This window comes from Nomascus leucogenys, chromosome 6 (assembly GCF_006542625.1).
Source record: "Nomascus leucogenys isolate Asia chromosome 6, Asia_NLE_v1, whole genome shotgun sequence".
NCBI classification, from domain to species: Eukaryota; Metazoa; Chordata; class Mammalia; order Primates; family Hylobatidae; genus Nomascus; species Nomascus leucogenys.
Genome location: NC_044386.1, coordinates 38,797,497 through 38,822,420, shown reverse-complemented (window position 1 = coordinate 38,822,420; position 24,924 = coordinate 38,797,497). Strand labels below are relative to the sequence as shown.

General features: G+C 35.3%; 1 pseudogene; it reads left to right on the top strand.

Moving 5' to 3' along the window:
• Positions 1-22,912: 22,912 nt before the first annotated feature.
• On the top strand, positions 22,913-24,144 carry LOC100607632 (annotated as a pseudogene).
• The last annotated feature ends 780 nt before the right edge of the window (positions 24,145-24,924 follow it).

The window sequence follows — 24,924 nt, the reverse complement described above, 5'->3', positions numbered from 1 at the left end:
ATTTTCATAGCAGTCATCACTGTTGTTCTATTACATTGTTTGAACTTTGATGAATGTGTCTCCCCATCCACATGAATACACAATAGACTGTAAATTCCATAAAGCAATGACTATGAATCCTTTATTCTTTATAGGCTCAATGTCTGATAGATTGCCCACCACACTGAACTATTTTTTGAGTGAATTAATGAATTGCATGTGTCTAAATTTCCTTGGGATTCTAAACCAGGCAGTATTCCAAAATTTTAACATTCAGTTTTAGTGCATGGGATACATAGGATCTCAAAAATGCAATCATTGAATGAGTCAAAAGATCAAAAGAGATTCACTGAAATCAGAAACATCTGTGTGAGATGTAAAATTATTTAGTAATATATTAAAATTATGAATATAGCTTTATGATGATGGTATTACTGTACAAATTAAAGGAAGGACTCAAGATGCACCCCAGGTCTAAATCCTACTTCATAGATAACTGTCAGAACCCACTAGGTCCCTCTAAAATCAATGTGCATCCACCAGGTATATATACGATCCCTGCCATATTTCCCCTGCCCTAGTTTTGGTGAAATTGATGCAAAATCTCAAACTGCTAAATAGACCCAGCAGTCATGTAGCCAATAATATGCTTTGTAATTATAAGCATTTTATTATTAATCTTTGGTCTGAATCTAAGGCGGAATGTTTGAACTAGGATGAATAAGGAGCAGATGATAGGGGAAGCAATGGGGAGCTATTTTGGGATGATACTTCTTGAATTAGCAAATCATTACAGGGTAGACATCTTTGACTTGAGCAATTCGACAAATATAATAAAGAAATAACAGCAAGCATATAGAGCAGCTGACTACTGCTGATCTTTTAATTGGGTGCACACTCTGATCTTCAAACTGTTTAATTGGATCTGCAATAATATTCCAAGGCAAATATATTTTAATGTATACAAAGGGAGCTTTAAAGTAAACTACCTAAATTACAGTAATAACTCTGCAACTTAATGCTTTTTCTCATCTTTCTCTACAGTAACGTGCTAAGATCGTAAAGGAATATATTTATTTATTATTTTATCATAAAATAATTTAGATTGCCAAGTTGTATGCTAAGTTCTGAATTAATAGTTATTTTGGCTTTAAAATGCCACTGTAAACTTAAATTACATTAATTATATATATATGCTTACTTACATAGAAATTAGTCACCCCTTGACTGCTGACATTTGAATCTACTTTTTCATAAGCACTTCTTATTAAGTATATCAATGATAATATCTAATTAATTTACAAGCTACCCTGCTAAGGCAAACTGGAAATTCTTTAGGGTAAAAGGGATATATCAGGTTCACTGGTATTGCGTTCAATATTAACATCATTGTGGCCGTTTTTTTTCTTAAATATTGAACTTACTCAACTGTGATCAGCAACCATGCCCCAAATGACTGCAATTATTTGAAATTTGTTCAACTTACATTATGATCTAAATTTTGCTAAGCATTTATGTGCCTTAGAAGGAAAGTGAATTCTGTCATTTGTGGTTAAGTGCTTTCCACAGCTTTGTTAAGTCAACTTGATAATTTTGTTTTCAGATCTTCTATATCTTTTTTTGGTCTTTTGGATAAATATATTTTAAAATCAAAATCATTTCTGAGTTTTGGTGAAGCAATGTAAGAAGCTTGAAAGTCATCACTCTGTCCTGAACACAGGTAAAAGCTGAATAAACCAAAATGTCAACAACTCTTATTAGATCCTAAGAGAAGTGAGATCATAGGGCAAACTGCTACACCCCAACTGGAAAGACTGACAGGTGAATGAAGAGAATCACAGAGCTCATCAAACCAGAAACTCATGAGCCGCAACCTCCATGAAACCCAGTGCCAGGGTAGGAAAACCTAAACTGTAGTTGATGAATAATTGCTGGAGTCTCAATGCAGACAAGCATGAGAATTTAAAACATCCAGGGGACCCAGTCATCAAGGCCCCAACACTTTTGTGAGTTCTACCTCCTGGAGCTCTACCATGTTCTCACAGTGAATATCATAGAAAAACATCTGCATACTTTGAGCAGGGGAAGGGAAACATGAATCATTTTTAAGTATACCCTTCAAGAAAGATGAAGAGCATTCCCTTCTTCCTAAAAAGATCTCCCCTCAGTAGAAACTATTTAACCAGAGCCTAACCTGCTGATACTTCCCACAGTCTAACTGACCTAGGGAAAGGAAAATACCCAACTCCAACCGACTTTAGCTATCATGTGCCACACAAGGTGGTTGGGGAATGAGAAGGACATGTGAAGTTCACAATCTAGAGATACTGGCTCACTAAAGACTAGGACCTAAACATAGGTCTATACAACATTTTCTCTCCCCCCACATTTTACCACCATATTACTAAAAGCCATGTGTGACAGTTCATTTACCTATTACATCCTTTCTCACTGTCAAGAAAAAATTACAAGACATACTAGAAGCAAAAAACACAAGTTGAAGAGCCAGAGTAAGCATCAAAGCCAGAATCAGATATGGCAGGGCCATTGGCATTATCAGACCAGGAATTTAAAACCACTATGATTAATATGGTGAAACTCTAATGGATAAAGTGGACAGCATACAAGAACAAACAAGTAATGTATGGAGAGAGATGGAAATCCTAAGAAAGAACCAAAATGAAATGCTGGAGATTAAAAATACTGTAACAGAAATGAAGAATGCCTTTGATGAGTTTATTATCAGGTTGGTAAAAAAGTAATTGTGATTTTTGCCATTACTTTCATTTACAGGAAGATGGTAAAATGCACACAAGCAAATATTTCATTAGTTAATTTGAAACTTGAATATTCTTAGCATGTACCATAGTTTTCAATACACTCACGCTGCAAAAAGGCATTGTAATGAGATGCCACGCAGGCTTGTGTAAATGTCAGGAAAATGTAAGATCATTTCTCTACAATAATATTCCTCACAAGGAGCTTATTACAATTACACTTCTCTATGGTTTTTCATTTCTAAGGTATTTCAGTGCCTAACCTGAACTTAGAAATTTGAGAACACCCCAACTGAAAATAGATATATGTAGGCATGCAGGAACAGAGATTTGATCACATCCTTTGAAAAATTATTTAACTTCCCAGGTTAGGGGAGGTCAATTCAACATTGGTGGTTAAAGAAATCTGTGAAGGGCCAGAAACTGAGCAATCAAGTTCAAAAGAGAGATGGTTGCATTATATTACAATGAAGTTAATATTTATTATTTCCATTTTACTTGAGACAAAGCTTTCTAAATGAACATAATGTTATAATCTCTAAGAAAACCAAGTCTAATTGCCTCTCATTAAGATTGCAATCTTAAAGTTCTGATTTTTCTGTAAAAACACTGTTTATTCTTAGATAATAGCATATTCATAAACAAACTCCTGTGTGTTATTTGTTTCATCATTTTCTAGTTAGACAGAATGTAGCATTTACTTGCATGAATCTGAACTCAGGCATTAAAGCTAAATGGATTTAAACTAGAGGACATTTTGTTCTCTATAAACAGCAGGATGACTGTAACATTTCCACATTAAGGCAACAACAATGAAAATAAAAACAAATCACAACAATTTATATAAATTCTAGAATTCCGTTGTTTTATCCACCTAAAACCTATCTTATTTTTTTTGCATGAGAAAAGGAATAACGGAATTTTTTAAGGATTCACAAACCTTCTCCTTGTATTTAGAACATGTTTGCATTTTTGTGGTGTTATGCCTTCTGAGAGGTAATAATATCATAATTTGGGGTCTTTGTGCTATCTTGCCTCAGGTTAGCACTTGAGTGAAAGAACAAAGTTCAAAAGTTCACATAAACATCCCAAACAAATGATTTGGAGAAAGAGAACACTCCTTTGAAGTGCCCTCTGTGTTTAGTACATAAATACCAACGGTAGCATCACATTTTGTTCTTTGTCCTAAAGCTCATTGAAATTCAATTATGTTTCAGAATGGAAGAAAGTGAATAGTAGGCTAGATGTGTCCTTAAACCAATAAATTCCCTGAAAATAACTCAATCCTTCCTTGTTTTTATATCTTTTCTCCACCGGCTCCACCTGTGCCTCCAAGTGAAAGCAATTTTACAGTCAATAGTTGTTGTGGGGCTTGGATTTGTTTTTTTTCCTCTCTCTCTCTTAGTCAAAAAGATTGTAAATCTTGCTTTGAATGGGGCCAAACCATGGAGCCTAGAGGGAAGGAAAATAGAGAGTAGGACCAGAAAAAAATTTTAAGTGAAATGAGGACTTTTATATCACAATGTAGGTGGAACCTGCCTTTAAATTCTCTTTGAACTACCTCAAGGATGGGGACTGCTCTCATCTGGCCTTATGCAATACTTTCTAAATTTATTTTTTAAGTTAGTTACAGTTTCAATGATTATTACTACCATAAGTGAATTCTGAGTTTGAAGTGTATTTTGTGAGTCAAATGTCTAACCTTTCACTCTAAGGGAAAAAAGACAAGAGTCAGAAATTTTAAATAGAAAATTTGAAATCAATGAGTATAAAATGGCTTATTTTCTCTATTTTTATTTTAACAGTTCGACTTTTCCTGTAGACTAAGGAACAGCTAATGGCTTATGTCATTCAACTCTCTTTTACAAAGTTAGTGAAAAGCTAACAGTTTTCTCTTTTGAGGTTAAGAATAATAATAATATCAATAGTTATATTTTACTGAAAGCTTATGATGTTAAGCTCTTAAATGAGCTGGGTTAGTTTTCAGCTTATAAGGTAGATTCTAGTAATAACCATTTAGCCAAGAAAACCAAACCTCAAGGAAGTTAGGTAATTCTCCCAAGTTAGTAAGTGAAAAAGTCAAAATTATAACACAGGCTGACTTCCTTAAAAGCACACTTCACCTCTCTCCTGCACAGACTCTAACACTAAGCCTATATTCTTCCTTGCTACTACCTCACCAAACCTGAAAATTTTCTTTTCATTCTTTAAATTTTATTTTAAATAGGAACCATCCCTTAGTAATTATAAAGATTCCAGAAAGTAAATTGGAGACTACTTTTTGACATTGCTGCTTTTCTATTACTAACTTTGTTTACCTGTGCCTTGTAGTCCTATTTCTTTCAGTGTTGTACCTGAATAGAATATTTGCCATTGGCAAATCCACAAATATTTACTCATATTGCCTGAAAACATTCATTTAGCAAATATAATGTTCTAGGCTCTGTTGAATAAGTTAATAAAGAGATGGTTTAGTATGAGAATGTGAAGGGAATTATGCATTTGGCTAAACCATCCCCTTGAAGGCAATGGGAAGCATTTAGAATATTTAGGAGGATAATGGTATACTCTGATTTGATGATAGAAAAGTCACAAGGCTGGATGTTTGGAGAAGAGCTTGGAAAAGAGTGTGTGAGACTGAATGCAGGGATATTTGTAAAGAGGATTTTGTTGTCCAATCTAGGCAAGAAATAATGAAGGTTGGATCTATCACAATATGAGAAATTGAGAAGTAGGGTAGATAGAAGTTCTCTACTGAAGAGAACCCAACTTGGAGAGAATCAGACTGAAGTTGTGTGCTAACAGCAAGAAGGAAAAATACCTAATACACTTGAAAATGAAAAGTCCCTCCATGCAGCTCAGGGTGTCAACAGAGACAGAAACACATCAACCCTGGAGTTTTCATGCATAGAAGGAAGGCTGGGCTGGGCAGGGTGGCTCACACCTGTAACCCCAGCACTTTGGGAGGCCGAGGTGGGCGAATCACTTGAGGTCAGGATTTCGAGACCAACCTGGCCAAGATGGTAAAACCCCATCTCTGCCAAAAATACAAAAATTCACGGGGCATGGTGGTGCATGCCTGTAATTCCTGCTACTCGAGAGGCTAAGGCAGGAGAATCACTTGAACCCAGGAGGTGAAGGTTGCAATGAGCCAAGATCACACCACTGCATTCCAGCCTGGGCAACAGAGTGAGACTCAGTCTCAAAAAAAGAAAGAAAGAAAGAAAGAAAGAAAGAAAGAAAGAAAGAAAGAAAGAAAGAAAGAAAGAAAGATGGACAAGAAAGATGAAGTGATTGCAATCACCCAGAGTTAATTTATTTTTCAATGCAGAGATTTCGCACATAAGAAGATGAAAACTAAGATAAATAACTGTTTATTGTTCTACCTGCACTTCAATCTGGCAACTTCGGTTTTACTTATCTTCATACACTCCTGGCCAAATGAGGAATGAGATCTGTTGCTCGGTAGAGCAGAGAAAACAAGGGAAGAAAAGCATGGAGCTGATTGTTTCTGACATAAAGGAAAATTTCCTGACACCCCCTCAGAAAGAAAGATGATCCAAAGCCCGAGTATAAGTAAGACGTCAGAGTGAGCCCTTATGTCCCTGTAATATAATACATGACCAACTACCACAAATAACTAAAACCCTAGCTGAGCTACCCCTCTAACTCTTGCCACATTTAACATCACTTTTTGAGCTCTAGAGAGTTAATTTAAAGAAGTGGAGGTGAATTATTTAGTCTGCGTAAAGTAAATTTGAAAGATTTTACTTTGCATCTAGCTAACATTATCAGATTGACTAAGTTCTCTTTTTTCATTTTCCAAGTAAAATACTTATAAAAACACAAAAAGATAAAATGATAGCGACACTAAAAACTAAAATTGACAGGAAGCTGATTATTAGAAACTATTACAAATGCCATGGATAAAATTTGCTAATTAAAATGAATAGTAACCTCATATTATCTAATGGGGGTTACTATATTTATTTACTATTTGATTTACTATTTTTTATTTACTAGTTAGTTTTATTCACTGTCTCTGTCCTGATAGGCTGTATTATGAGAAGAACATATGAAATTATATTAGCAATGATGATAGGCAGAGGTATGATAAACAGAAGGGAAATAAAATGTGGCCAAATAAATGAGATTTACACCATGGGGACTCGAATGATAATATTTAAGTATTGAGTCTGACAATTAAAAACTAAAAAATATATAATTTAAATATAACACTAGTAAAATTTTAAAATAGGGCATTTACTATCACAAATACTGGAGAAACATATGACATATTTTTAAAAACTGAAAAGGAGAAGTATCAAATAATTATTAACAAAAGAATCAAAGAGAAATGTAACGAGCAGACATAGCAATTGCAATGGCTTAAATTCAACACAAAATCAGTTTGCCTAAAAAAAATTAAACAAAATAGCACAGATAAGTTAAAAGAAAAATGATGGGCCAAGACATTTAGGAAAAGACCAAGAAAAAATTCAGGTAAATAATTTAAGTTATATAATGAAAATCATTTTATGTTGAAAAACATTTCAATTCATAATAAAATGATGACTATCACAAAACTTGTTTACTGAATAATGCTCTCACAATAGCAAATACGAAAATTAGAAAATGCTAAAGTTGACAGAAATGCTAAAGTTGACAGAAAATGCTAAAGTTGACAGAAATAAAGTTGACAGTATTAGAAGTGCATAATAACCCCTCCTTCACATTTTAGCAAATTTGGTAGGCAAAAATTAGCATATAAAGGATATTAATTATACACTCATTTAATTTATATCATATAGACAATACAGAGTATGTTATACAACATAGGTATCACTCCTTTAAAAAAAATACAGGATTATAAATCATTCTACTATAAAGACACGTGCACATGTATGTTTATTGTGGTACTATTCACAATAGCAAAGACTCGGAACCAACCCAAATGCCCATCAATGATAGACTAGAGAAAGAAAATTAGGCACATATACACCATGGAGTACTATGCAGCCATAAAAAGGATGAGTTCACGTCCTTTGCAGGGACATGGATGAAGCTGGAAACCATCATTCTCAGCAAACTAACACAAGAACAGAAAACCAAACACCACATGTTCTCACTCATAAATGGGAGTTGAACAATGAGAACAGATGGACACAGAGAGGGGAACATCACACACCAGGGCTTGTTGAGGGGGTGGGGGACTAGGGGAAGGATAGCATTAGGAGAATTACCTAATGTAGAGGACAGGTTGATGGGTGCAGCAAAACACCATGGCACGTGTATACCTATGTAACAAAACAGTGCATACTGCACAGAATTTAAAGTATAATAATAACAAAAAAATACATAATTGCAAAATCAATAAATTTGACTACAATTATCACAAACAGAATTAGTAGGCAAATTAGACTATTTGGCATCAACAATACAGATAGATACGATTTTGTAAATAAATATTTATATAAATAATTTTTTTCAATGTTAGCAACCCACTGGAAAAATGAACAAAGGACTGACTACAAACACAAGTGATCCAGATATATAATAAAAATATAAAGAAATTTTAAGCTCATTATTCATCAAATATATGCAAATTAAAACAGCAATGAAATTAGAATGACGATCATTAAAAAGTCAGGAAACAACAGGTGCTGGAGAGGATGTGGAGAAACAGGAACACTTTTACACTGTTGGTGGGACTGTAAACTGGTTCAACCATTGTGGAAGAGAGTGTGGCGATCCCTCAGGGATCTAGAACCAGAAATACCATTTGACACAGCCATCCCATTACTGGGTATATACCCAAAGGATTATAAATCATGCTGCTATAAAGACACATGCACACGTATGTTTATTGCGGCACTATTCACAATAGCAAAGACTTGGAACCAAGCCAAATGTCCAACAATGATAGACTGGATTAAGAAAATGTGGCATGTATACACCATGGAATACTATGCAGCCATAAAAAATGATGAGTTCATGTCCTTTGTAGGGGCATAGATGAAGCTGGAAACCATCATTCTCAGCAAACTATCGCAAAGACAAAAAACCAAACACCGCATGTTCTCACTCATAGGTGGGAATTGAACAATGAGAACACATGGACACAGGAAGGGGAACATCACACACCAGGGCCTGTTGTGGGGTGGGGGGAGGGGGAAGGGATAGCATTAGGAGAAATACTTAATGTTAAATGACGAGTTAATGGATGCAGCACACCAACATGGCACATGGATACATATGTAACTAACCTGCACGTTGTGCACATGTACCCTAGAACTTAAAGTATAATAAATATATATATGTTAAAAAAGCAAAAAAAAAACACAAAAAACAAAAAAAAAAATTAGAAGACACCTACCAAATAAATTTTTAAATTATTAAACCAAGAGAGGATGCCATAGGCTGAGCAGTTTCATACAATGCTGGTGGTAAAGATTTCTGGCAAATAATTGAAAAACTATAGCCTTAACAACGTTCACATATTTTCTTTTTATTCAGTAGAGTATACTTCATAGAAATAATACAAAGTATGCAAAAGATTTCTGCATATAAATGTTCCTTGAAATATTAGCAATAAAAAGAAAAAAATCCAAACCAAAAAATCCATAATCTTCTATTTTGGACTGTTGGAAGGTTTTTTTTTTTTAATTTGCCATTTAAAAAAAAATTTTAGAATGCATATACTGAACCCCTGAAGGTTTAGGCAATACTTCATAATCAATCTTGTTAATATTTTGGTTGTGAAATATCTCACTCTAACTGGGATAAATTAGCTAATAGCCTCAAATCAGTTCAGTTGAATCTTGCCACCAAATTAAATCAAACGAGCTCAGGTGCCACCAAATGAGTTACAAAGATACTTTTCGTAGCTATTTGGATTTTAAATTATATATACAGGATTGAGGAATTGTAATGATATAGTATTAGGTTATGAAGTATCCATATGATAGACTATGACTCAGCAGATAAAAATTACAGAATTGAAATATTTTACAGTACAGGGAAAGGCTCTTATATATATCTAGTGAGGATGTTAGTATTTGAAACTGTATAGAGAGTGTATTTCCAATTTTTGATAATATTTATGTGTATAGAAAAGGTCTAAATGACATACTATGAATGTTAGCAGTAGTTCTCTACAAGTGTTAGGGTTACAGTTGATTGTTCAGTTTTATTTATAAATCTTGTCCATATTTTCAAATTGTTTAATAATGAGAATATATTCTTTTTATCTCAAAAAAAATACTTGGGTTAAAAGAAACAAAAAAAAAATACACAGGTAGCTAAAGTGTAACCTAAAGTGGTTCTCATATATTTAAGATGCTATTGGATAAATCTAAGTAAATGCTCTTTAATTCACAGAGAAAGCGATGCATACATTTGGCACAAAAAAACCATAAAACATAATTGATTGGCTATAAAGGCGATTAATAGCAATAATAGTTCACTTAGGAATGTTTTGGAATCACAATCCCTAAGAAAGTTTAAAGAATTTACAACTCCTGCCTGTATGATTTTATTTATCATAAGGATGTGTTTTATGTTCCAATTTCCTCCTTTAGAAGAATGTTGATAAATTGGTGATAGTATGCTATATGGAGATTAAAGAAAAGGGAGTAAGGAATGAGAAACTAATTAACTTCAAGATTCGTTCTGTCCTTTTTTATTCATTTCATCCTGGAATATGGAGAAATGATAACACAAGAAAGTATTAACCTATATGTTTGCTCACTAAAATTCATCATTCCAAATGTTATCCTGAATATATACTGGAGACTTTCTATGAACCTTCCTTGTCTCTTAGTATTTTAGTTCTCAGTCAAAAGTCTTGATGAATAGATTGTGTAATATTTTTATTTAACACATACCCCCCAAAGCTTTTTACTTTAACATTACCATGAGTGGCTCAGTCTCTTCATTCCCTAAAAAGACTGGAATCAAAATAACTCTTAAGACTCTTTTTTTTTTTTTTTTTGTTACACCAAGGGGCATTTTATAATGGTAAGAGTCAATCCATTAGAAAGGCATAACAATTATAAACATGTATGCAAGTGATAACAGAGCCCCAAAATACACGAAGTAAAAAGAATCCAATTCAAGGGAGAAATACACAACTTAAAAAGAATCACTGGAGGAGGTTTTTTTTTTTTTTAGTATGTAAAATTTCTTTTTTTTTTTTACATTTTTGTTTAAATTTTAATACGGTTGACCAGAATTGCAAACTAATTAAATATATCGATTTGTTGACTGGCTGAAATTTAAGATCTGATCTTAAGACTCTTAAGACTGTCCCTATATTAAGTTTGCACTAAGCCCCCAGGTTAGGACAGACTGACCTACTCCTCGCTATTACAAACAAGTTTTAACTGCAAAATAGATTGATGCATCTCTTTGTTTTGTTTTGTCTTTAGATTGATTCATGTAGGCTTATCACAAATTGTTATAATTAAGCCTCTGGTGGTATTTTTGAAAGCAGAAAGAAAGTCTATGAAGGGCATAGGGTCATTTTAAATGTACCTGAAGTCTTTAGCAATAAGAGAGGATACACTTTAGCAGAAGGGTGAAACATGTTGTTGCAGACTTCCTGGATAATAGAAAGCCTCAGAATTTAAAGTTGTAGTTTCTAGAAATAGAAATAGTAACAAAAAGCCAAGGACACGTCCTAGCCATGCCAGGGGACCTGCTGAGCTTGACAGTGGTATTCTGGCACCAACTTGCACTGGCTCAGGAAAGCCGTTGCGTTCATCTCTTCCTACCTCCACATTGAGTGATGTCACGTTGGTAGTTTGAAACTGGCCATGTTGGGAGTGGTTGAACCACAGATATCATCAAACACTACAAATCAAGGTTTGTTTGTTTTGTCCTGAGAGGTGATTGTTAAACATATGCTAACACGCCGTTAATGAGGGGGTATAGTTTTGAGAATTTTAATAACATAATTAGTGGCAGATATGATTGTGCACTATAGCTGTGCTACTTCAAGCAACATAATTAACACTGGGTAGAAATAAGTGATAAAGGCAGAGACAAAAGAAATGTGGATAGATCGTCACCTTTTAATAATGAGAAGCAATAAGACCTCTGGAGTACTGAAGAACACAATCCTACCTGAAGACTTTAATCCAACAACTTGGGAGAGTTCTATGACTTTTGGCTGTCTGGATGGCAATACTATTATGCAGATTCATACCAATTAACCAATCTTACCTTGAGAGTAGTGGGCCACAAACTAAGACATAGGGGCAAAATCCAGGCACTGCTTAAACTTTTTGAAATAAAGCTTTATTGCAAAACATTAATGCTCACTTATGCATTGCCTGTAAAAAGACTACACAGTCTACAAGGCTGAAAAAATTTACCATCTAGCGTTTTACAAAAAAAAAAAATTGCTGATGTCTGCTTAAGAGGATCAATACCTTTATCCCAGTAGAATTAAGGCTCTCATGGAATGTGTCAAGAGGGCTTTGCCCTCAACACCAAGTTCCGAGAATAGAAGCATGATGTATGATGGAATGAAGATTAAAAGTAAACTCAGGAGTTTGGAATCTTGGTCAAACTCCACAAATTTAAATCAAATAAAAATAAATGTAAAAGACTTGAGCTTAAGTTTTTTTAATTAATAAAAATATATGTTTATTTCATTTTGAAAGAAAAAATTTGGGAAAGTTAGGTGTCTACAGATTATATATGAGAAAAACTTGGCCACTAAATAAAGCCAACACAATCTAACACAGTACCAGTTGAAGTTTAGTAGGTTAAACAAAGTGTCATTCAAAAGTTATTTTCAGAATGCTACTTAAGAAATGCATACAAACTTAAATATTTAGAAAGAACCCGAAAAAAACCACTTACCAAAATGTTTAAAGTGGTTCCATCTGGGTTTAGAGATTATAAACGCTTTTCTGTTTTCTTCTTTCTATATTTTTTTCATTTCACACTTTTTTAAACAATGTGTTTGTTATTGAGTTTTTAGTACTTTTATAATTTTCTAAGTAATATAGTTTGAATGTTTGTTCCCTCCAAACCTCATGTTGAAATATAATCTCCAATGTTGGAGGTGTGACCTGGTGCAAGATGTTTTTTTCATGGGGGTAGATCCCTCATAAATGGTTTTATGCCATCCCCTTTACAAAGTGGTGATGAGTGAGCTCTTGCTCTTATAGTTCAAAAGAGATGTGGTTGTTTAAAAGAGCGTGGCATCTCCCCATCTCTATCTTGCTTCCACTCTCACCATGTGACATGCTGGCTTCCCATCACCTTAGGCCATGATAGTAAGCTTCCTGAGGCCCTCACCAGAAGCCAAGCAGATGTTGGCACGATGTTTCTCGTTCAGACTGCAGAACTGTGTGCTAATTAAGCCTATTTTCTTTATAAATGACCCAGTTTTAACTATTCCCTTATAGAGACACAAGAATGGACTAATATAGAAAATTAGTACCAGAAGTGGAGCATTACTATAAAGATACCAGAAAATGTGGAAGCAGCTTTGGAGCTGAGCAATGGGCAGAGGTTGGAAGAGTTTGGAGGGCACTGAAGAAGAAAAGAAGATGAGGAAAAGTTTGGAATATTTTAGAGAATGATTAAATCATTGTAACCAACATTCTGATAGAAATATGGACAGTGACCAGGCGTGGTGGTTCACGCCTGTAATCCCAGCACTTTGGGAGACTGAGGTAGGCAGATCACCTGAAGTCAGGAGTTTTTTGAGAAATATGGACAGTGAAGGCCAAGCTAAGGAGGTCTCAGATGGAAAAGAGAAATTTATTAGGAACTTGAGCAAAGGTCACACTTGTTTTGCATTAGCAAAGATCTTGGTTGCCTTGTGTCCAGGCTCTAGGGATCTGTGGCAGTTTGCACTTAAGAGTGATGACAGAGTAACTGGCAGAAGAAATTTTTAAGCAGCAAAATGTCCAAAAGTTAGTCTGGCTGCTTCTAACAGCCTGCAATCAGATACGGGAACAAATAAATGACTTAAAGTTGAAACATATTTAAAAGGGAAGCAGAGGGTAAAACTCTGGAAAACTTGCAAGCTAGCCATGTGGCAGAGAAAAAAGAAGCATTTTCAGGAGAGGAATACAAGCAGGCTGTGGAGGAACCACTTGCTAGAGATATTAGTATGACTAAAAGGGAGCCAAGTGCTCGTATCTAAGACCAATGGGAAAAAGACTTCAAAGGCACTGCAGAAGTCTTCAAGGCAGCCCCTCACATCACAGGTTTATAGGCCCAGGAGGAAAGAATGGTTTGGGGGGCCAGATCCAGGGCCCCATTGCCCTGCTCAGTCTTAGAACACTGCTCCCCACATCCCAGCAGCTCTAGCTCCAGTCTTGGCTCAACAGGACCCAGGTACAGCTTGAGCCACAGCTTTGAAGGTCACGAGCCATAAGATTTACTAGCTTCCATATAGTGTTAAGTGGCAGGCACACAGAATGCGGGCATGAAGGAGGCTTGACAGCTTTCTCCTAGATTTCACAGGATGCGAATCCTGTTACAGGGCTGGATCCCTCCCTGAGAATTTCTACTAGGGCAGTGTGAAGAGGAAATGTGGAGCTGGAGCCCCCACACAGACATGGCCTACTGGAGCTGTGGAAAGGAGGCCACTGCCCTTTAGACTCCAGAATGTTAGTCATGGGCAGCTTGCATCCTGAGCCTGGAAAACCTGCAGGTACACACCTCCAATTCATGACAGCATCCACAGGGGCTTCACCCTGCAAAGCCACAGAAGCAGAGCTGCCCAAGGCCTTGGGAACCCACCCCTTGCACCAGTGTGCTCTGGATGCAGGACATGGGATCAAAGGAGATTATTTTGGAGCTTTAAGATTTAATGCCTGCCCTGCTGGGTTCCAGACTTGCATGGGGCCTATTACCCCTTTCTTTTTGGCCAATTTCTCCCTTTTGGAACGGAAATGTTTACCCAATGCCTATAATACCATCCTATCTTGGAAGAAAGTAATTTATTTGATTTGTATTTGATTTTATAGGTTCATCAGTGGAAGGAACTTGGCCTTGAGTCTCAGATGAAACTTTGGATTTGAACTTTGGAACTTTTAAGTTAAGTCTGGAACAAGTTAAGACTTTGGGAGACTATTGCAAAGGCATGATTCTATTTTGAAATGTGAGCAGGACATGATATTTGGTGGGTCAGGGGATGAATGATATAGTTTGGACATTTTTCCCCTCCAAATCTCAAGTTGAAAAGTAATCCCCAAAGTTGGATGTGGGGCCTGGTGGCAGCTGTTTGAATCATAAAAACAAATCCACCATGAATGGCTTAGCACTGTCCCCTTGGCGATGAGTGAGTTTTCATTCTTGTAGTTCATGTGAGATCTGGTTATTTCAAAGAGCATGGAAACTCTCCCCTCTCTTTCTTGCTCCCACTCGCACCATGTGACATGCTGTGTCTTCATCTCCTTCCACCATGATTGTAAGCTTCTTGAGGCCTCATTAGAAGGCAAGCAGATGCTGGCACCATGCTTCTCATACAGCCTGCAGAACCATGAGCCATTTAAATCTCTTTTCTTTATAAATTACCCAGATTCAGGTATTATTTTATAACAATGCAAAAACAGCCTAACACACTAAGTTTAATTGTAGTGTCCAGATCAAAAAAGTTTATAAAATGTGAATGTAGGTAACACTACTAAACTATACACTTAACAATGGTTAAGATGTTAAATTTTACATTATGAATATTTTGCCACAAGTTTTTAAAAGCTAATAATAAGAAAAGTAGTATAGTATAGTATAGTGAGGTACCAGCTTATTACTTACTATTGAATGGTTCTGTACAATTTTTAGCCCTTCTGAGCCTTATTTTCTCCTCTGTAAAATAAGATTAGTAATAGAACTATATACCATATATACCCTAATATAGTTAACCAGTCTCCCATTAATACACACAATATTCTTTCTATTGAGCAAACTTACTTTAGATCTCTTGCTTCAGTATAACAAAGCAACAATGGAGTCTAATAAACTCTGGCTTCTACTGTAGATTAGAGAGATCTCATTCTAACAACATATGCTGGGAAAATTTTTAAATCAAAGAGCTGAACTCATACATCAATTAGTCTTAACTCTATGGAAAGATAATTCCAGCAGGAAGAGATGAGATGTAAGCACTTGCTTCCCTAGGGCAGGTGAAGCCAGATGTCAGTAAGAATAATTCAACTAGAATTGTTAATAAATTAATAGAAGCTAAGTTTGGGCTAGTGAGAGACCATAGAGTCCTAGGGATTGCAGATGAAGATAAAGTTCTCACCTTTTCTCCATAGACCCCACCAGCACTCATGAAAAAGACTGGCAAGAGTCCTAAGAATCAACTCTTAGGGCGCTGGCCTGAAGGTAGGAACTGCAGCTACTGTAGAATGGCACTGGGGCCATAGCAGAAACATACTTCAAACTCAGCCTGCCTCCTAAATAGATTAACTCAATCCCTGACACTACAGGCCTAACAGAAAAAAAAGATACACCCACTTCCAGAAATAAAAACCATTCTTTCCTACGTAACATGACTAGTATTTAACAAAAAATGATGAGGAATACAAAAAGCAAGGAAAATAAAACACACATGCATACACACACTACCAAGAAAAAAGGCAATCATCAGAACCAGATTCAGATATGATGCAGATGTTGAAACTAAATGACAGGAAATTTAAAATAAATATGATTAATATATTTTAAAGTTCTAAGGGAGAAGGTGAACAACATGCAGGATCAGGCAGGTAATTTCAATAGAAGGATGGAAACAACAAGAATTAATCAAATGGAAATATTAGAAACAAATAGCACAATAACAGTGACAAAGCATGCCTTCAACTGAGTCATTAGGAGACTTAGAGGAATCTAGCAAAAGAATTAGTAAACTTAAAAATAGATTGACAGATATTACTCAGACTGAAACACAAAAAGAAAAACATACTTGGGAAAAAAACATCCAAAAAAAAACCCAAAAAAACAAACAAATAAACAAAAAACAAAAAAAGAGCATCCAAGAGCTGTGGAACAATATGAAACCATCTAACACACATGTAATTGAAATTCTAGAAACAGAAGTAGAGAAAAATGCAACAGAAATACTTGAAGGAAAAAGGCCAAGAATTCTCCAAAATTGAAGACAGACACCAAACCACAGTTTCAAGAAGCTCAGAGAACACCAGGAAAGATAATTACACAAACGTACACACTCCAGACCAAGGATACCATCTTCAAACTGCTGAAAGCGAAAGACAAAGAAGAAATGTTGAGACAACAAAAGAAAAAGGAGGATACATACATACAGAGAAAGAAAGATAACAATTAAAGGGATGATGCAAGCCAGAAGACACTAGTCTAGCTTTACGGTGCTGAAAAAGAAAAATTCTCAACCCAGAATTCTATCCCTAGTAATAATATCTTTCAAATAGAAAAATAAAGACTTTCTAAAATAAACAAAAACTAGGAGAATTCATTGCCAACAGGTTTATATACTATATAAATGTTAAAGAAAATTTTTCATGCAGAAATGGCTATATTTTAATGGGTCTAAAAGATAATCAGCTATTTAAAGCAAAAATATTAGCTTTAATCCATTACCAACCCATTACATATTAATAGCATATGTAAAAGTAAAAAGAATGACAATAGCAACAAAAGATTGAATGTGTAAAAAGTAATGGGATTGCTGGATCAAATGATAGTCCTGTTTTAAGTTCTTTGAGAAATTGCCCAACTGCTTTCCACAGTGGTTGAACTAATTTACATTCTCACCAACAGTGTATAAGGGTCCTTTTTTCTCTGAAATCTTGCCAACATCTGTTATTTTTGCTTTTTTCTTTTTCTTTTTTTTTTTTTTTTTGACAGCATCTCGCTCTCTCACTCAGGGCAGAGTGCAGCAGCATGAACACAACTCACTGCAGCCTCAACCTCATGGGTTCAAGCAATCTTCCCCACTCAGCCTCCTGAGTAGCTGGGACCTCAGACATGCACCATGATATCTGGCTAGTTTTTTAAATTATTTTTTGTAGAAACAGGATCTCACCATGTTGCCCAGACTGGTCTCAAACCCCTGGGCTCAAGCAATCCTCTCGCCTCAGCATTCCAAAGTATTGGGATTATAGGCATGAGCCTGTTTTAATAATAGCCATTCTGATTGTTGTGAGATAATATCTCATTGTGGTTTTGATTTGCCCTTCTGTAATGATTAGTAAGGAGGAACATTTTAAATATGCGTGTTGGGTGCTTTTGTTGTCTTTTGAGAAGTGTCTGTTCATGTCCTTTGCCCATTTTTCAATGAGTTTGGTTTGGTTTTTGCTTATTGTTTAAGTTCCTAATAAATACAAGATATTAGATCTTTGTCAGATGTATAGTTCAAAAATATTTTTTCCCACTTTGTAGGTTGTCTGTTTACTTAGCTGATAGTTTCTTTTGCTGTGCAGTAACTCTTTAGTTTAATTAAGTCCCACTTGTCAACTTTTGGTTTTGTTGAAACTGCTTTTGGAGTCTTCATCATGAAATCTTTGCCAAGGCCTATGACCAGACTGAGATTTCCTAGGTTTTCTTCTTGGGGTTTTTATAGTTTTTGGTCTTACATTTAAGTCTTTAATGCATTTTGAGTTGAATTTTGTATATGGTGAAAGAAAGGGGTCCAGTTTCAATCTTCTATTTATGGCTAGCCAGTTATCCAGCACTATTTATTGAATAAGGAGTCCTTTTCCCGTTGCTTGTTATTGTCAGTTTTGTTGAGGATCAGATGGTTGTATGTGTGTGTCTTTATTTCTGGGTTTTCTAGCCTGTTCCATTGGTTTTATGTGTCTATTTTCTTACCAGTACCATCCTGTTTTGGTTACTGTAGGCTTGTAGTATAGTTTGAAGTTGGGTAATGTGATGCCTCTGGCTTTGTTCTTTCTGCTTAGGATTGCTTTGGTTATTCAGGCTTATTTTTTTGGTTCCATATGAATTTTAGAATAGTTTTTTTTTTTAATTCTGTGAAAAATGTCATTGGTGGTTTGATAAGAATAACATTGAACCTGTACATTGCTTTGGACAGTATGGTCATTTTAACAATATTGATTTTCCATTTGTTTGTATTATCTCTGGTTTCTCTCAGCAGTGTTTCTTGATTTGCATTGTAGAGCTCTTTCAACTCCCTTGTTAGCTATATTCCTAGGTACTTTATCTATTTTGTGGCTACTGTGAATGGCATTATGTTCTTGATTTGGCTCTCAGTTTGGACCTTACTGGTGTATAGCAATGCTACTAATTTTTATACATTGATTTTTGTATCCTGAAACATTACTGATGTTATTTGTCAGTTCTAAGAGCCTTTGGGCAGAGACTATGGGATGGAGTTTTTTAGGTCTAGAATTATATATCATCTGTAAAGGGAAATAATTTTACCTCCTCTCTTCCTATTTGGATGCCTTTCATTTCTTTCTCTTGCCTGATTGCTCTGGCTAGGACTTCCATACTATGTTGAATAGAAGTGATGAGAGTGGGCATCCTTGTCTTGTATGCATTCTCAAGGGGAATGCTTCCAGATTTTGCCTGTTTAGTATGATGTTAGCTGTGGGTTTGTCATAAATGGCTCTTATTACTTTGGGGTATAGAACTGAGAAATTATGATCCAGGCTTTGAAAAGAGAGTAGGAAGAAGACGTGCATGTTTTTGAAAATACATATTTATAAAATGAAATAAGTAAGAGTGTAAAAAACCTATTCAGAATTATTGACAGCCATCTGCACATAAATTCTTTGTAATTTATTTTAATCAATCTATTTCTTCCTTTAATAAACTAAACATAATATAACAGAGAAGAAAATGATAGAACCAAAACTGTAAAATGCTAGAATAGAGAAAGAAACATTTTACCTATTTTAAGATTCATACTAAAATGCACATAATCAGGAAAGAAGATGAGGACACTAGATGATTTATGACCCTATGGAGTGGTCTTTATAATAACAAACAAGGCAATCATTATTTCCAGGAAGATTATCTAGCATATGAAATGCTAGTCATGCATAGAATTATTATTAGGCCAAAAATATTTTTCTTTTATATCTTAATTCTTAGCAGGAAATACACTCCATTAAAAAGTAATCAGTTGACAAAAAGTAATCTGTTAAATTGGTTAACTTTTTATTATCTTGTTTGTACTTTAAAAAAGTATAGTTACAGAAGCAGCACATGTGCACTATAGGAAATTTTTGAATTTAATTAAGTCAATTTAATTACCATCAGTGTCCACCAATGCTCATCACCTTAATGTTTACCTTTCCACATCTTTATACACATACACACACGTACACACACACACACACACACCTCATTCTAGTTTTAAATCAATATAAAATTTTATTGTACATACCATTCCTCAATCTGGTTTTGTTTTTTTAGTAACTTTCTCTTTCAGTACATTTTATCTCATCTACTGCTGAGACTATGTTCAAAATTCCCCCAGTTGACCCAAAAATATTACATACAGTTCATTTGTCCATTCAAGTATCAAATGTGGGATCCAATCTTGCATCTGGCTTTTATATTTGTTAAATTTCTTATAATTGATTACAATCTCTTTTTCATAATACTAACTTTTTAAAAAACCCAAGCCAATTACATTCTGTAGAATATTCCTGAATTTGTCTAGTTGCTTTGCTGTACTATTATTGAACTTCTTAACCTGTATCCTGTATTTCCTGTCTATAGTCTATATTCTGTATTGTATGTTATGTTAGAAACTTAATAAATTTAAATTATTTTTGCCAATAACAATTAAAGTGATGGTGTATACTTCATGTAGCATCATACCCAAAGTCACATAATATCTGGTTAACCATCATTGGTGGCACTATGATTGATAAATTCTCACACTAAGTTATTTTGTTTTTCCCATCCACTCTACAGATAAGCTTTTTTCCTTGTGATTAAAAAGTAATCTATTAGAGTTTTTTTTTTTAACAATTAACCAATGACCAGTTTCTCATCAATCATTTACTTAATGGTTTTGACACCAATTAATATTTTCTCCTTGATCTAATCATATCATTTGGGTCTGTAAAATTACATTTTCTATAATTTCTTGCATATTTTATAACTGGTTTTCTTCTGTAATACATAACTTTTTCTCAAATGTTAGGAAAATTGGTTAACAAGTGAAGATATAAGGGAATTCTCGTACACACCTGAGGGGAATATTTGTACCACCTCTTTGGAAAACAATCTGCCATTATCTAGCCAAGGTAAAGATACACACAATCTATGACCCAGCATTTCCATTTTAGGTTTAGCATTTTTCAATTTCAGGATACTCCACTTAAAATCAGAAATCTACTGCTGTAAATTAGGCATCTATAAGTGCTAATTGAGAACCAATTTCTCAATATTTTAAATGAGAAAAATTATAATGTTTTATATATCAACTCAAAACTTCAACCAATTTTCTAAAACAGAACTAATTCACAGTAAAATGCCTATATATAACAACCAATCATGTTTGGATGTAAAAAGATTTAAATGTTCATCAAATGGTTGCTTTGTATACAGTAACCACAGTACTATGGCCTTTATTGATTCTCAGCTGTACCTTTCACAGCATTTATACTTAATTCTATTTAAAATAGAACTCAAGATTTCACTCATCCCCACCTTCTTTTTTTCACAACACACACACATTGTTTTGTTTAAAATGTGGTATTGAGCTTTGGGGGCATGAATATACATTTTTGTGTGTGTGTAAGACATCAGCAAGTAATATATTGCAAAGACACCTACATTCTAAAGTTTGGGTTTTAAAATCCAAGAGGTGTTTCACCAGGAAAATGTTAAGGTGTGCAACTCACCATTTATCCTAAATACATCCACACACATGCATTTGTAGCAGCATTGTTTACAGTAACCAAAAACTGTCAACATCCTCAATGTCCACTTATAGTAGCATGCATGAATTATGAAATATTCATATAATGGGAGAGTATATTAAAAAGAAAATGTTATAGCCAAATATTATAGTATATAACCAAATATTATAGTAGGGATTACCTCCAGAAACATGAACCAATACATTCTGAGATGTTCTATCAGCACAAAATTGATTAAGACATAGGGATACCTCCAGGGTGGAGGGATAGAACTGTAATTAGGAAATGGCATGAATAGACTAGATATGTGTTTTGGAATGCTGCCAGTTTTACTTTTTGACTTAGGTTACACAAGTGTTTGTTTTATAAGCACTCATTAAACTACAATACATTTTCATGAACTCTTCTGGAAATGTATATGTTTCAGAGTAAGAAAAGGAAAAAGTGAGTGGAAAAAGTAAGCTTAGCTATTAATAAAGGAGACAGGATTGCAAGATGCTGCTAAGGGGCACCAACCCTTGGCTGCTCTATCTGACTGTATGTCAACAAATATATGACAACTGTAGAGTATAAAAAGAAGGTTACCCAAAATAAGACAGAGACAAAACCATTTGCAAAAGAGCTTGCACTTAGAAAAACAATACATTTGTTGGATTGGAACTTTTTAGATAAGAAAACCTTCAATATAAATAACACGCTTTAAAAATATCTAGAAGATAAAAACTGAAAGTTTCCATGGGAACAGAATGGGCATTCATAAAATCATAAAATGTAAGAATACCATGAACTGCGAGTTTGCGCAACAAATCCTGCAATTTTCAAAACATGAGGATGTCAATGAAATTCAAAAGAAATCATTTTCAGCAATTAAAAAAATTTACATAGAGGGTAGTAACTTTTCAGTAATTTATTATTATTACATATTCTTAAATTTCGGTATGTTACAGAAAAAAAATCGAATACTTAGGCACCAAGTCAGAATATTTTTAAAAAGGTGTTTAATCATTTCATAACTAGTTGAAATTTAGTTTAAAATGGATGTTTTTCAGAACTTTGACCAGGCTGAGACACAAAGGCAAAAAAGTTGAAAAGCATTTGCCCAGCTACTTCTGATTCCCAACGTGTTGCCCCCTGCTGGGAGACTGTGTCACAGCTAATCCCATTAATACTACTTTTCTTCGGAACTTAATTATTGTAAAAAATTCCACCTTCATTTCCATAAATGAAACGTATCTATCTTCCTTCAACAAAACTTTATCTTGTTCCTTCACTGGTAGCCCAGCGCGGGCACCGGCGCGGGCTATGGCTGTGACTTCCCTCATGTCAGCGTTGGCCGCCTGCTGATCCAGCCCGCTCAGAGCTGCCGCCTCTGTCCTCGCCCTTTCCACCTCGCGGCAGTTCCTTTGAACTCCCTCAGGGACGAGCTCTTACTAGTTCCGATAACTCTCACTGCTCTTATAAGCTAAGCTTTTGCACCAACTGAACAGCTGGCCAACCTAAAAATTGTTGCCTTTGCCGTCAGATACTCACTCTTGGTCTGTCAGCTTTGGATGAAGCAGTGGGTTCTTGGGAAGAACCCATTGCCAATTAAATGAAGCTGTTGTCAGGAAACTGGCCCAGTGGATCAAGCAGGAAGTGTGGCAGGAGGTGAAGGAGTAGCTGGCCTCTGGCAACAAACGGCCATGCCTGAGCGTGGCTCTGGGCAGCAAAACTCCTGCAAGTCACTCCCATATCCTCAACAAAACCAGGGCAGCTGAAGATGTGGGAATCAATAGTGAGACAATTGTGAAACCAGCTTCAATTTCAGAGGAAGAATTGTTGGATTTAATCAATAAACTGAATAATGGATGGTAATGTAGATGGCCTCCTTCTCCACCTGCCTCTTCAAGAGCACATTGATGAGAGAAAGATCTGCAATTCTGTTTTTCCAGATAAGGATGTTGATGGCTTTCATGTAATTAATATAGGGTGAATGTATCTGGTCCAGTATTCCATATACCAGCTACTCCATGCGGTGTGTGGGAAATAATTAAGCAAACTGGCATTCCAGCCCTAGGGAAGAATATGGTTGTGGCTGGAACGTCAAAAAATGTTGTAATGCCCATTGCAATGTCACTGCACACAGATGGGGTGCATGAACGTCACGGAGGTGATGCCACTGTTATAATATCTCATTGATATACCCCCAAAGAGCAGTTGAGAAAACATGCAATTCTTGCAGATATTGTAATATCTGTTGCAGGTGTTCCAAATCTGATCACAGCAAATATGACCAAGGAAGAAGCAATAGTCATTGATGTGGGAATAGATACAGTTCAAGGTCTTGTAACTGCTAAACCTAAGTTGATTGGAAATGTGGATTTTAAAGGAGTTAGGCAAAAAGCCAGTTATATCACTCCAGCTTCTGGAGGTGTTGGCCCTACGACAGTGGCAATGCTAATGAAGAATACCATAATTGCTGCAAAAAAAAAGTGCTGAGGCTTGAAGAACGGAACGTGCTGAAGTCTAAGGAGCTTGGAGTAGCCGCTAACTAACTCTTGTGTCTTCTATATCACCAGCAGCACTTCAGGCCAGCTCAAGAAGCAAAGCAAGCCAAGAGAAATGTGATTTTTTTTTTATTTATTCTACTGAAATGGTTTAAAACGATGCTGTGCATTTATTGAAAGCTTTCATGGGTGTGTGTGACATAGCTCCGCAATACCTCACCAGGAAGCATTACAGTATCATGCAGGGTCATGGGATCTACCCAAGAGCAGCCATTAACCTTGTGACTAACATGGGAGACATTGTCATCTTGAGAATGAATGCTTAACTTTGTCAAGCCACCTCTGTTAAAAATTTGTCTTTTCTAGGATTGCACTTCTCTAGTGCTATTCCCATAAGCATTGATAATCATTTTAGGTACCAAACATTTTGAGTTCAACTCATCAGACCAGAGGAAAAATTAGGGAAAAGACGAAAAAGAAAAAAATGGTAGTAACTGAGTAGAAAGAAAAAAATACTCTAATCTATATATGTATTGACTGGTAACCAGATCTATCTAAGTAGAACTGAATTGGCTAGGAAAAAATAAAAACTACATGTTAATCATTTTCCTAAATTGTCTTTTTGAGGTTCAGTCAGTCATTGGGAAAATGTTAAGGATTGTTCCTTGCTTTTAGTCCTCATTTTATGTATGTTACCCCTTAGTAAGATCTCCCCACTTCAGTTTTCTAGGATTTAAAGGCTTATTTTGTAAATTATTCATGTGTATTGTCATACTTGGATTTTGCTATACAGTTTAACTTCATTGTTAAAGTTTTGTATTGTTAGGG